Source organism: Oncorhynchus tshawytscha, linkage group LG23 (genome assembly GCF_018296145.1).
Source record: "Oncorhynchus tshawytscha isolate Ot180627B linkage group LG23, Otsh_v2.0, whole genome shotgun sequence".
Classification (NCBI taxonomy): domain Eukaryota; kingdom Metazoa; phylum Chordata; class Actinopteri; order Salmoniformes; family Salmonidae; genus Oncorhynchus; species Oncorhynchus tshawytscha.
Window position 1 is genome coordinate 8822306 of NC_056451.1, and position 10756 is coordinate 8833061.

Consider the following 10756-nt stretch of genomic DNA (forward strand, 5'->3'; position numbering starts at 1 on the left):
CTGTTCGGTTTGAAAAGGACGCTCCACCCTCACCACTTTGGACTGTTCACGTCAAGGTTATAGACCAGTGCCCTGCGGCTCAGCATAATCAAATCCGCCCTATCTCAGTTTGTAGACCTCCTATCTCAGTTTGTAGACCTCCTATCTCTGTTTGTAGACCTCCTATCTCTGTTTGTAGACCTCCTATCTCTGTTTGTAGACCTCCTATCTCTGTTTGTAGACCTACTATCTCTGTTTGTAGACCTATTATCTCAGTTTGTAGACCTCCTCTCTCTGTTTGTAGACCTCCTCTCTCTGTTTGTAGACCTCCTATCTCTGTTTGTAGACCTCCTATCTCTGTTTGTAGACCTCCTATCTCTGTTTGTCGACTTCCGATGAATGACAGCCAAACCATTCTGGCTGCCCAGGGAGCAATCGCCATAACAGGCCAATTAAGTCATCAAGAGCTCGTTTAGAGCCTTAATGAGGAACATGGACACTTGTTTGTGTAAATAAACAGGGATTTTTGACTCCATTAAAGCTCTGTTTTTCATTGTGTGTTGTTCAGCAGTAGAGGTCAATAAAGGGAAACGAAAATAAAATAGGACGTCCACAGTGCACACACACACACACACACCATGTTTTGCCAATAGGTAGTTCCTTCTCTGAGTAAGAAGACAAGGCAATATGGTGATTCATTTATTTTAATGATACTGCTGACATCAGCCAAGTAGCAAGCTGATTGGATCTGACTGATGGCAACAAAGAGGGGAGTTGACTGTGAACTCGTTGAATTGCAGTGAAGTGTAATGGAGTAGTGCGGGCGCATGCGTATATAAATGTAAACGCATGCATACGAGGGGATTGTTACAGATTCCCTTGTCCTCCGATATCAATCTACATCACCAGACATCGTGCTCATTGATCGAGGAGCCGACTCGCACACATGCTTTGATGAAAACGTTCTATAAATTAGAGGGCGCATGATGGAAAACCTGAATATGTAACATTCCTCACTCTGCATATGGAACGCTGAATATGCAGTGTATATTAAATCACACCCATGTATATGAATGGTTAAACCCCAGGCAATAGCTGCAATCAGCAGAGGGTAATGTGGGGGTTGAATATGCCCTTCAAGTCCAATAGAATGTCTGTTTGATGATTAATTCGTATTGATGTGGAAATATGGAATACGCGTCGGGATGTGTGCCATGCATACATAGTTTCTCCTCTGGTCTGAGATGTGGTGATTGTGGTCTGCTCTGGATGCAGTATGAGGGCCCATATTCTCAAAGCATCTAGGAGTGTGGGCCAAACAGTGCTGATCTAGGATCAGGTCCCCGCTGCATCTAATTATGAGCTAATAGGCAAAACTGTATTCTTACTCTGAGACGCTTTGTGAACATGGACGCAGGAGTTCATGGGCTCCATGTGAGTAAGATGCAGACAACATTTGAGGACCCCAACATAGTGTCCAGCCCCAAACCTGGTACCAGCGCTGCAGAGTGCCTGATCAACTGCCTCTAATCCTCTGAGACTGAGCCCTCTCCATGGGCTGCAAGACGGCAGGGGGAAGAGCCAGGTAGGGAGGTGTGTGTGTGCGGTGGGGGCCTCAGCAGGGGAGGGGAGAGTGGAAGGGTGGAGGAGTGGAGGAACACACAGAGGGAAGAGGAGGGAGCCGATGCATAAAATAAGGGATGAGATGGATGAGACAGACGAGAATGAGAAAGATGGGAAGGGAAATTGGAAAATTGGATTGTGCAAAAATGCTGAACAGCAAGGCGCATAGGAGGAGCAGTCATGTCTGATACGGGATAAGGAATGGGAAGGGGAGAATTGAAACTCTGAAAGCAACAGGAAGAAATACATCCACAGATACACCTCCAATTGACTCAAATGATGTCAATTAGCCTATCAGAAGCTTCTACAGCCGTGACATCATTTTCTAAATTTTTCCAAGCTGTTTATAGGCACAGTCAACGTAGTGTATGTAAATGTCTTACCCACTGTAATTGTGATACAGTGAGTCATAAGCGAAATAATCTGTTTGTAAACAATTGTTGGAAAAATAACTTGTGTCGTGCACAAAGAAGATGTCCTAATCGACTTCCCAAAAATATTGTTTGTTAGCAAGATATTTGTGGTGGTTGAAAAACGAGTTTCAATGACTCCAACCTAAGTGTATGTAAACTTCCGACTTCAACTGTATGTTCAATTCCCCATATGGGATGTTGATGCCATGCCCTTGATGAACTCATTTCAGTTTGTTTCGCCTCAGTCAGATACTGAGGTCAAATATTATGTCATTCTGAATAAGAAGTGGAAAGTTAGCCTTGGCTTTCTCCAATGAAGACAACAACTCAGTGTGTTGAATTGTCTTAGTGTGCTGCTTGTTGTCAGGGCTGTGCTATGCTGCAAACACACACACACACACACACACACACACACACACACACACACACACACACACACACAATGCAGTACCAGAATTCAGCACCATGGACAGTACAATCAATGCCGACACATACTTCCCTCTTACTGGTAAGTGGACTTGTTTGACACTTGGAAGTGTCTGTCCTCTACAATAGTGTATTTGCAATATGCGTGTACATATATATTTCATACACTACTGTACCCTTGGATCTGACATGTTGTTTTGCATATGTTAAAGTCCTACTTCATTTACAGGGTGGAAAACATCAACATTTATACACTACCTTGATGGCCTGTGTTACGCACTGAATTCAAAGGTGATCTAAGTAAGTTGGATTAGACATGATGTGATTCACCATACTGTATGAGCCTTTAACTATTCTCAAACCATAGCTCCGCCTTTGTGGGACCCTACCATGCATAGAACATGACATACTGTCTACTGCAGTATCAAAGTCATGTACTGACAAGACAAATGGCTTTTTTTTGGAGTGGAACCAGGCCATCCACACCAGTAAATGGGTTTTGAGACACCTATCAAGGGGTGCCAGTGTGTCAGTGCCCTCCGAGCCACCCCACAGAGAGGGACTGAGAGGGTCCTATGAAGGGCGAGCCTGGTGGCAGTGCCCTCTGAGCCACCCCACAGAGAGGGACTGAGAGGGTCCTATGACGGGCGAGCCTGGTGGCAGTGCCCTTGAGGAAAAGTCCTTAACCTGGTCCGCTCAGGCACGACTAAACCGCTAATGTGCACTATGAAAAATGTAAGTGGCTTAAATCGCATTAGATTAGGCCGTCCGTGAAGCGAGTACATGACAGAATAAAACAATAAGTCTGGATGAGGGGAGCGAGGGGTGGCCCGGGGCTGCGGTGGAAGAGCATGTAGCCGTGGTGCCCAGATGAAATGGAGCGTCAGCCTTGGCGGTGGCGGTGTTTACCTTCACTAACGCCGCACCAGCGCTGACAGACGCTTGGACACACGGCACTGCCAGGTGGGGATGATTTCATGCTCGTTCCCTTAGTCTCTGTGTGAATATTGAGTTAAATTACACTTATATAAACACAAACATGCTGTAGACCACTTTCCATTATTTCTCCTTTTCTGGTCATTTATATGTGAGCCCATATGCCACCACACCTGAATTGGAAGTACTGTCAGTTTTTATTTCAATTGTTATTTGCTTTCTGGAGTGCCAAAGATAAATGTTTCTGCCATATGACGAACAATAACAAAAAAGAACCAACAGCGTTATTTCTCCCACTGTGTCCCTTGATCCCAAAATGCCGTACACTGAATCTTGCAAACGGTACAGTCAAGGACCCTAAAGGACACACAAGACACACGGGCACTTTTTCACCCAGGAGATTTTTCATCCAACCCAGCTATATGTTAAACTTGAAATGTTTTGATAATTAGCATATACGTGTGTTTCATCCCCTACCACAGTTGCCAAGGGAAGTTGAAAGGCATTCGGGAGAGAATCAAGTTCGCTTATGTAAAAAACGGTTAAAACAGGAACTCTAGGCACAGGGAACAGGGAGGGTTCAGTACAGTATCTAGGCCACATTTGGCTGCTCTTAGTTTACCTTCAGGCTCTGTGAGCTTCAGAGCGTGCAACAACGCAGCCCGCCCATTGAAGCCTGAGGCTTGGCAAAGATACTGTATCTACAGTGCAGCGCCAGATTCTCCCCGCTAAATAAAATACTAATGGTATCACAAATAGCATATAAACCAGAAATATGAATTTATATAACATGCAGTAGCATTTGCCCTACATGTGTCTATAACAATAAAATGTAGTCCGATTATGCAGGTTGTCAATCCCATCCCTAGCCAAACGAGACCAGCAAGCGTTTAGTTAGATATTAGAATGCACAGCATGAATTTGGTTGAGATCATTAATAAGGCCGCTGTCTGTCCTTTTATATCTGAAGCCTCTGCAGTCCTATCACTCCTACACACTTGGGATCCTTAATGATGACACGCTTATTTGCAGTTATTTCAGGAAACTCAATGACCTACTTGCCAGGGTCATGAGCAAAATGAACAAGACAAGCATCTTTGAAGATTATGATAATGGAAACGAGGGGAGAGAAACAATTCACCGGCACGTTCTACATCTTATTATCGCTCTCGGGGTTGGCAGACGCCCATTTCGAGGACGTGATAAAAATAAGCTATGTCAGCTATGTTTTGTTAGCTAGCATTGCACTGTAGGCCTATTTTACGGCCTGTAAAGTTCTGCGCTCGCATCAGGAAAACAAACACTCATAACATTTTACCCCTAAAAGACAAGTGTCAGAGAAGTGCGATGAAAACAGATGCCGGTCCATCCACCAAATTGTTCTGGAGATTTACTCGGAGCGCAGCAGCTGGAATGTGCCCTGGTATATCATGTAATTGGCTCTAAATTTCAGGCGCCTGCTCTATAGCAATACTGCAGCCGCTGCATTGAGATGGAAAATCATTACATTCATCAGTTCTCGGTGGGAGAATGAGGACGAGGAGTTTGATAGAGCTTGATATACAGTTTGATACAGCGTGAACCAAGGGCCAGATGGTGCAGACTTAAACATACTGTAAGAGGGAGGATATGGGTTCAAAAAGCAATTCATGCAAATTACCTTGCAGTGAAAGACGTTGACGCATACAATTTTGCCGTGTTTACCAATAACAAATTGGGAAGGGGAAGTAATGGAAGTGCTTTTGGTGCAGAAAACCTGGATACAGTGCAACTACATGTGTTAGCAACCAACACCAATGCCAGTGTATAGTCAACATGTTTAATGAATAGGAAGTATTATGGCTGCATTTGCATGTGGCCTATATAATGGTTGCCTGGGAATGGAGTGTGACCTAGCAAAATACATCCATTCCTTAAGAAGGAGAGCTGAGCGGTTGGTCTGGGCCCTTGATGTGTGGGAAATAATCGCTGAGGTGAACAAAGCGTATAGAAATCTCACTGACTGGGCAAAGCAGAACCCGCTCCTGCACTCTCATACTGTATGTCATTGTGCCCTGTCAGCCTCACTGCGAGTTGCATTATCTCATACACTACATCCTATTGTTTTTTTCTCTCTCAAAGCAGCAAACTAAATAGATTTCACATATTATCATTCCAAGTAGACCATTTATTTAACTCTGCTTTATGGAAATGAGATGAGTATAGATTTCTAGGGTATTATGCAGTATTTTGGACTAGGGCATTGGTGGGGACTAGTAACCTAGGTCATTACATATCTAACTAGGTCTACCTTATACTGGAGATTCCTGCTATAGCTCCACTTTCATATATCTAATGCATTACTACTATGATAATCAAATGCACAGAAACGACTTCCCCACTAGAACCACTACAAAAAGATGGCTCCCTTGTTTGCTGAGTGAACATTTGGAGTGGAGGCATCGCTAGAGGAGTTTGGAAGGACAAAGCACTGCATAGCACTAAACTGTAGGTGTGTGGGGGGGGGCAACCAGGTGCTGTTAAGTGTGAGACTCTCCACTGACAGATGATGATCAAAGACAGCCGTAACGGCCACGTATGCTCATGGCTGCCGGCCAGACCAGCCAAATCCACAGGGGTGGGGAGTGGAGGGGGGCGCGACAGGCCCTGTCGGTGGAGATGAGCCAGATCAAGGAAACCGAACGATGAAAAAAATTCTGCTGCATATATAAGCACCGGTGCGTCTCCAAAAACAAACTACCCCTCAGATCACCTATCTCTACGTTTTAGACAGGACCCATGTTGACAACAAGTCTCAGAGTAGGGGTGCTAATCTAGGATAAGTTTTTTCCTTTCAGATCACAATAAATAAGACAGGAGGGGGGGGGGGGCTGATCTTAGATCAGCACTTATTCTCTGATTCTCCACCCGACTTATTTTGTCCTCCAATGATCACCACTCTATAGGCCTAGTCATTTGTGAGGGATTCTCGAGTGGGAATTATTGAAGATGTTCCGGGGACAGTGGGTGGTTTTCCCTGCAGCAGACTGGAGTTGAGATAATACTAATGATGTCTTTTGGGATCCTGCACTGCCAAGGTCCCTGATCTTGATCCGTGAGAAGCCCCAGTGTGACTTCTGGCAGTACTCTGTGAACACTGAAGCTTACGATAACTCGGGCTAGCAATTCTTTGGTTAATGGAATTACTGTCGATAAGACCTGGCCATAAGACGATTACCTATCATAGGTAGATAACTGAACATGAGTCCATGTGTGTTGAATAGAAATAACTTTCCCCCCAAATGGCAGTTATGGCCACTGATCTCATAAACTATGTCAAATCTCTAAAGTGGGAATTATTTATGCATCAAGTGATAGGAATGGACATGAATTGTGAGTGCAAATAGCTTCCCATTGTGATCTTTTGCGAACCAACACTCACAAAGCATTTCTTATCGCTCCACACAAGTCATTGCACGATGGATGATGCTAACGCACCGCTAACTAGCTAGTGATTCCACATCGGTTATTGACCTAGGGGGGGAATTCTGACCCATGTTAAGCGCACGTAAATGGTACATAATTCCTTTTTTGTGTACTTTTCTCGTTATGCATATTCTGACCTTGAACGTAAGCATAAGAATAACGTGCTATTCACCCGCTGTTTGTTCGTGGTGGAGCTCGAATAAATTAAGGTGTGGCGGAGGTGTGTCTACAGATACACCGTTGTCTGAACTTGACTTAATTCCCTTATAATTCCACTACCTTTACGTGCGAGGAAATCATGAATAAGGTCCCAAGTAGAAAAAGCATCTGCTTTCTTTTTTCCGAAAGAAATAACAGCATTCTCCATGCACAGTAATATATACATGGATAAGAGCTATTGATAAGAGCTAGGAAAATGAGTAATCCATTTGGAGAAAGGGATTGTAAATACACATAGCATTTAAAAAAAAAAAACATTTTCCTTGTGGTCCCTGGAGACGAATGTGAAACTAGTCATATTTGAATCCAACCGCAGCTTCTCCGCTATGGAATCTGGTTTCAGAGCTGGTCATGGGTGCACCTCAGTCACTCTAAACGATATTGTAAACGCCATCGATAAGAAACAATACTGTGCAGCTGCATTCATCGACCTGGCCAAGGCTTTCGACTCTGTCAATCACCACATCCTCATCGGCAGACTCAACAGCCTTGGTTTCTCAAATGATTGCCTCGCCTGGTTCACCAACTGTTGTCCGGGCCTCTGGCAGTCTCTATGGGGGTGCCACAGGGTTCAATTATTGGGCTGACTCTCTTCTTTGTATGTTTCAATGATGTAGTTCTTGCTGCTGGTGAGTCGCTGATCCACCTCTACGCAGACGACACCATTCTGTATACTTCTGGCCCTTCTTGGGACACTGTGTTAACAACCCTCCAGACGAGCTTCAATGCCATACAACTCTCCTTCCGTGGCCTCCAACTTCTCTTAAATACAAGTAAAACTAAATGCATGCTCTTCAACACATCGCTGCCTGCACCTGCCCGCCCGTCCAGCATCACTACTCTGGACGGTTCTGACTTAGAACATGTGGACAACTACAAATACCTAGGAGTCTGGTTAGACTGTAAACTCTCCTTCCAGACTCACATCAAACATCTCCAATCCAAAGTTAAATCTATAATTGGCTTCCTATTTCGCAACAAAGCATCCTTCACTCATGCTGCCAAACATACCCTCGTAAAACTGACCATCCTACCGATCCTCGACTTCGGCGATGTAATTTACAAAATAGCCTCCAACAGTCTACTCAACAAATTGGATGCAGTCTATCACAGTGCCATCTGTTTTGTCACCAAAGCCCCATATACTACCCACCACTGTGACCTGTACACTCTCGTTGGCTGGCCCTCGCTTCATACTCATCGCTAAACCCACTGGCTCCAGGTCATCCACAAGACCCTGCTAGGTAAAGTCCCGCCTTATCTGTGCTCGCTGGTCACCATATCTGCACCCACCCGAAGCACACGTTCCAGCAGGTATATCACACTTGTCACCCCCAAAGCCAATTCCTCCTTTGGCCGCCTCTCCTTCCAGTTCTCTGCTGCCAATGACTGGAACGAACTACAAACATGTCTGAAACTGGAAACACTTATCTCCCTCACTAGCTTTAAGCACCAGCTGTCAGAGCAGCTCACAGATCACTGCACCTGTACATAGCCCATCTATAATTCAGCCCAAACAACTACCTCTTCCCTACTGTATTTATTTATTCATTTTGCTCCTTTGCACCCCAGTATTTCTACTTTGCACACAAATCTACTGTCAAATCAACCATTCCATTGTTTTACTTGCTATATTGTATTTACTTCGCCACCATGGCCTATTTATTGCCTTTACCTCCCTTATCTCACCTCATTTGCTCACATTGTATATAGACTTCTTTTTCTACTGTATTATTGACTGTATGTTTGTTTTACTCCATGTGTAACTGTGTTGTTATGCATGTCAAACTGCTTTGCTTTATCTTGGCCAGGTCGCAATTGTAAATGAGAACTTGTTCTCAACTTGCCCATCTGGTTAAATAAAGGTGAAATAAAAAATAGAAATAAAAATATATATATTCCCGTTTTCCACAGTGAATCAGGCTTTAAATAGCTGTGCTGTTATTCCGAAGTGTAAGCCCTCATACGTGGATGAAATTTAGAGACCCAGGCTATAAGCTTCTGTAGGGCTCAACCTGCCGAGTAGATGTATGCTCCCAGGCTTTTTATTTTATTTTACAATTTGTATCATGTTAAATATTAGCCACTGTTGGGAGCCACCGTCAGTAATACCCACATACGTTTATAGCTGTCACTTTAGTGTTAGTTTCCTTCAATTTGTAGCCTACATTTTGAATCATTCCATTCCCTTTACCTTTCGCTTGCATTAGTGGATCATATTAGGCTAACATTGTGTAATCATTTGGGACATGTAACCTATGTGAATCATTATGGAACTCAGACTACACGTAGCAGGTTAAACTTGAAGCCTTGGGCACGGGTCACGACGACTAGACCATTGTCATCACGGTTCCATAATTAGTGAGGATTAGAGTAGATTTATAGGACTTTTGTTCAACCACTATTGTTCAACCACTATTATTCAACCACTATTGTTCAACCACTATTGTACACTTTTTTCCACCTTCCAGTATTTCATGGATTGAATTTGAATATGACAGCTTTCAGGATGAATCAAACCACTGTTTTTGATTCACCAATATACTTTGTGCGTAAGAGCTCTGCAAACCATACTTTCCTAACCCTAAAATTTGCCTAAATAATATACAAGATCAGAGTATTTTTTTTATCTACCAGTTGGTGCTGAAATGGAGACAAATATGCATATATTTCGATGTCTTTCTTTCTTTGATCCCTATATTCGAAACCTTTTCTCTCAATGTATTATGATGAGTCAATCGTCAAAATTCTTAAAGGTACACCGTATTTAAACAGATAAATCTACTGATAAATGTACTGAAAACCCTATTGAATGAAAACTTCACCAGAAAATCTGTTGGCCAGCAAATGGGAGGATTTTCAGCGGTTGAATTAAATGTATTCAGCGCTCACAGGGGAACCACGCCTGCAAAGCTCATTATGCACCTGCATAAGGTAAGTCTGAATACCAACTACTGAGAAGTGCGCTGTAAAAGCGTGTGTAGGAAAGACGTACATTTCCTCATTCTGAATTGGCCCCTACTGAACAAACTTCCATTATAATATGCTTCCAGTTTATAGACTTTGGAAATAGTATACCATTCATTAGTGCACTCACATTATACATATAAGTGAGATATCCGATCACTAATACATTATGTTCCCGATACAGCTTTCATAATGTGCTTTAAGTTCATGAAGTACTGATGTACTGTACTTGTAGTCTTTTGTCAATGCAGACATACTGTACTCTTTACAGTAAAAACACTTCAGAGATCAAAAGATTCAAGGGCACTACCTGAGATGCCTGGAGCCCTACTAAAAGCCTCCCAGTCTCGTCTTGAGACAGAACAGATTTCCCAAAGGACACAATTGTGAAGCACTGAATGGGAAAGCCCACCGAGTCTGAAGTTTGGGAGCTCCGCTGCAGGAACGTCCTGGGCTGGGAATCGATGTGATACCTAGCAGCTGGATGAAATTCTATTTTGTTTTGTTTGTGTAATAATTCTGGCTTTAATTAACTTCCTGTATCGGAGCTCCCTCCTCGCTGCTCCGTGGCCCCATTGGTCGAGCTGGCGGAGTGACAACGCACTGGGCTGAATGTCACGCTCTCCTTGGGCAGATCAATCCAGGCGATCAGATATCAGACTCCTGAAGGATGGCTGCAGGCCACAGAGTGTGTGTGTGTGTGCGTGTGTTTGAAAGAGAGCACACAT

General features: G+C 43.6%; 1 protein-coding gene across 1 annotated transcript in view; it reads right to left on the bottom strand.

The window, feature by feature from the left end:
• iglon5 (IgLON family member 5) overlaps positions 1 to 10756 on the bottom strand; it is a 146246-nt gene that overhangs the window by 99062 nt on the left and 36428 nt on the right. The window lies entirely within an intron of this gene.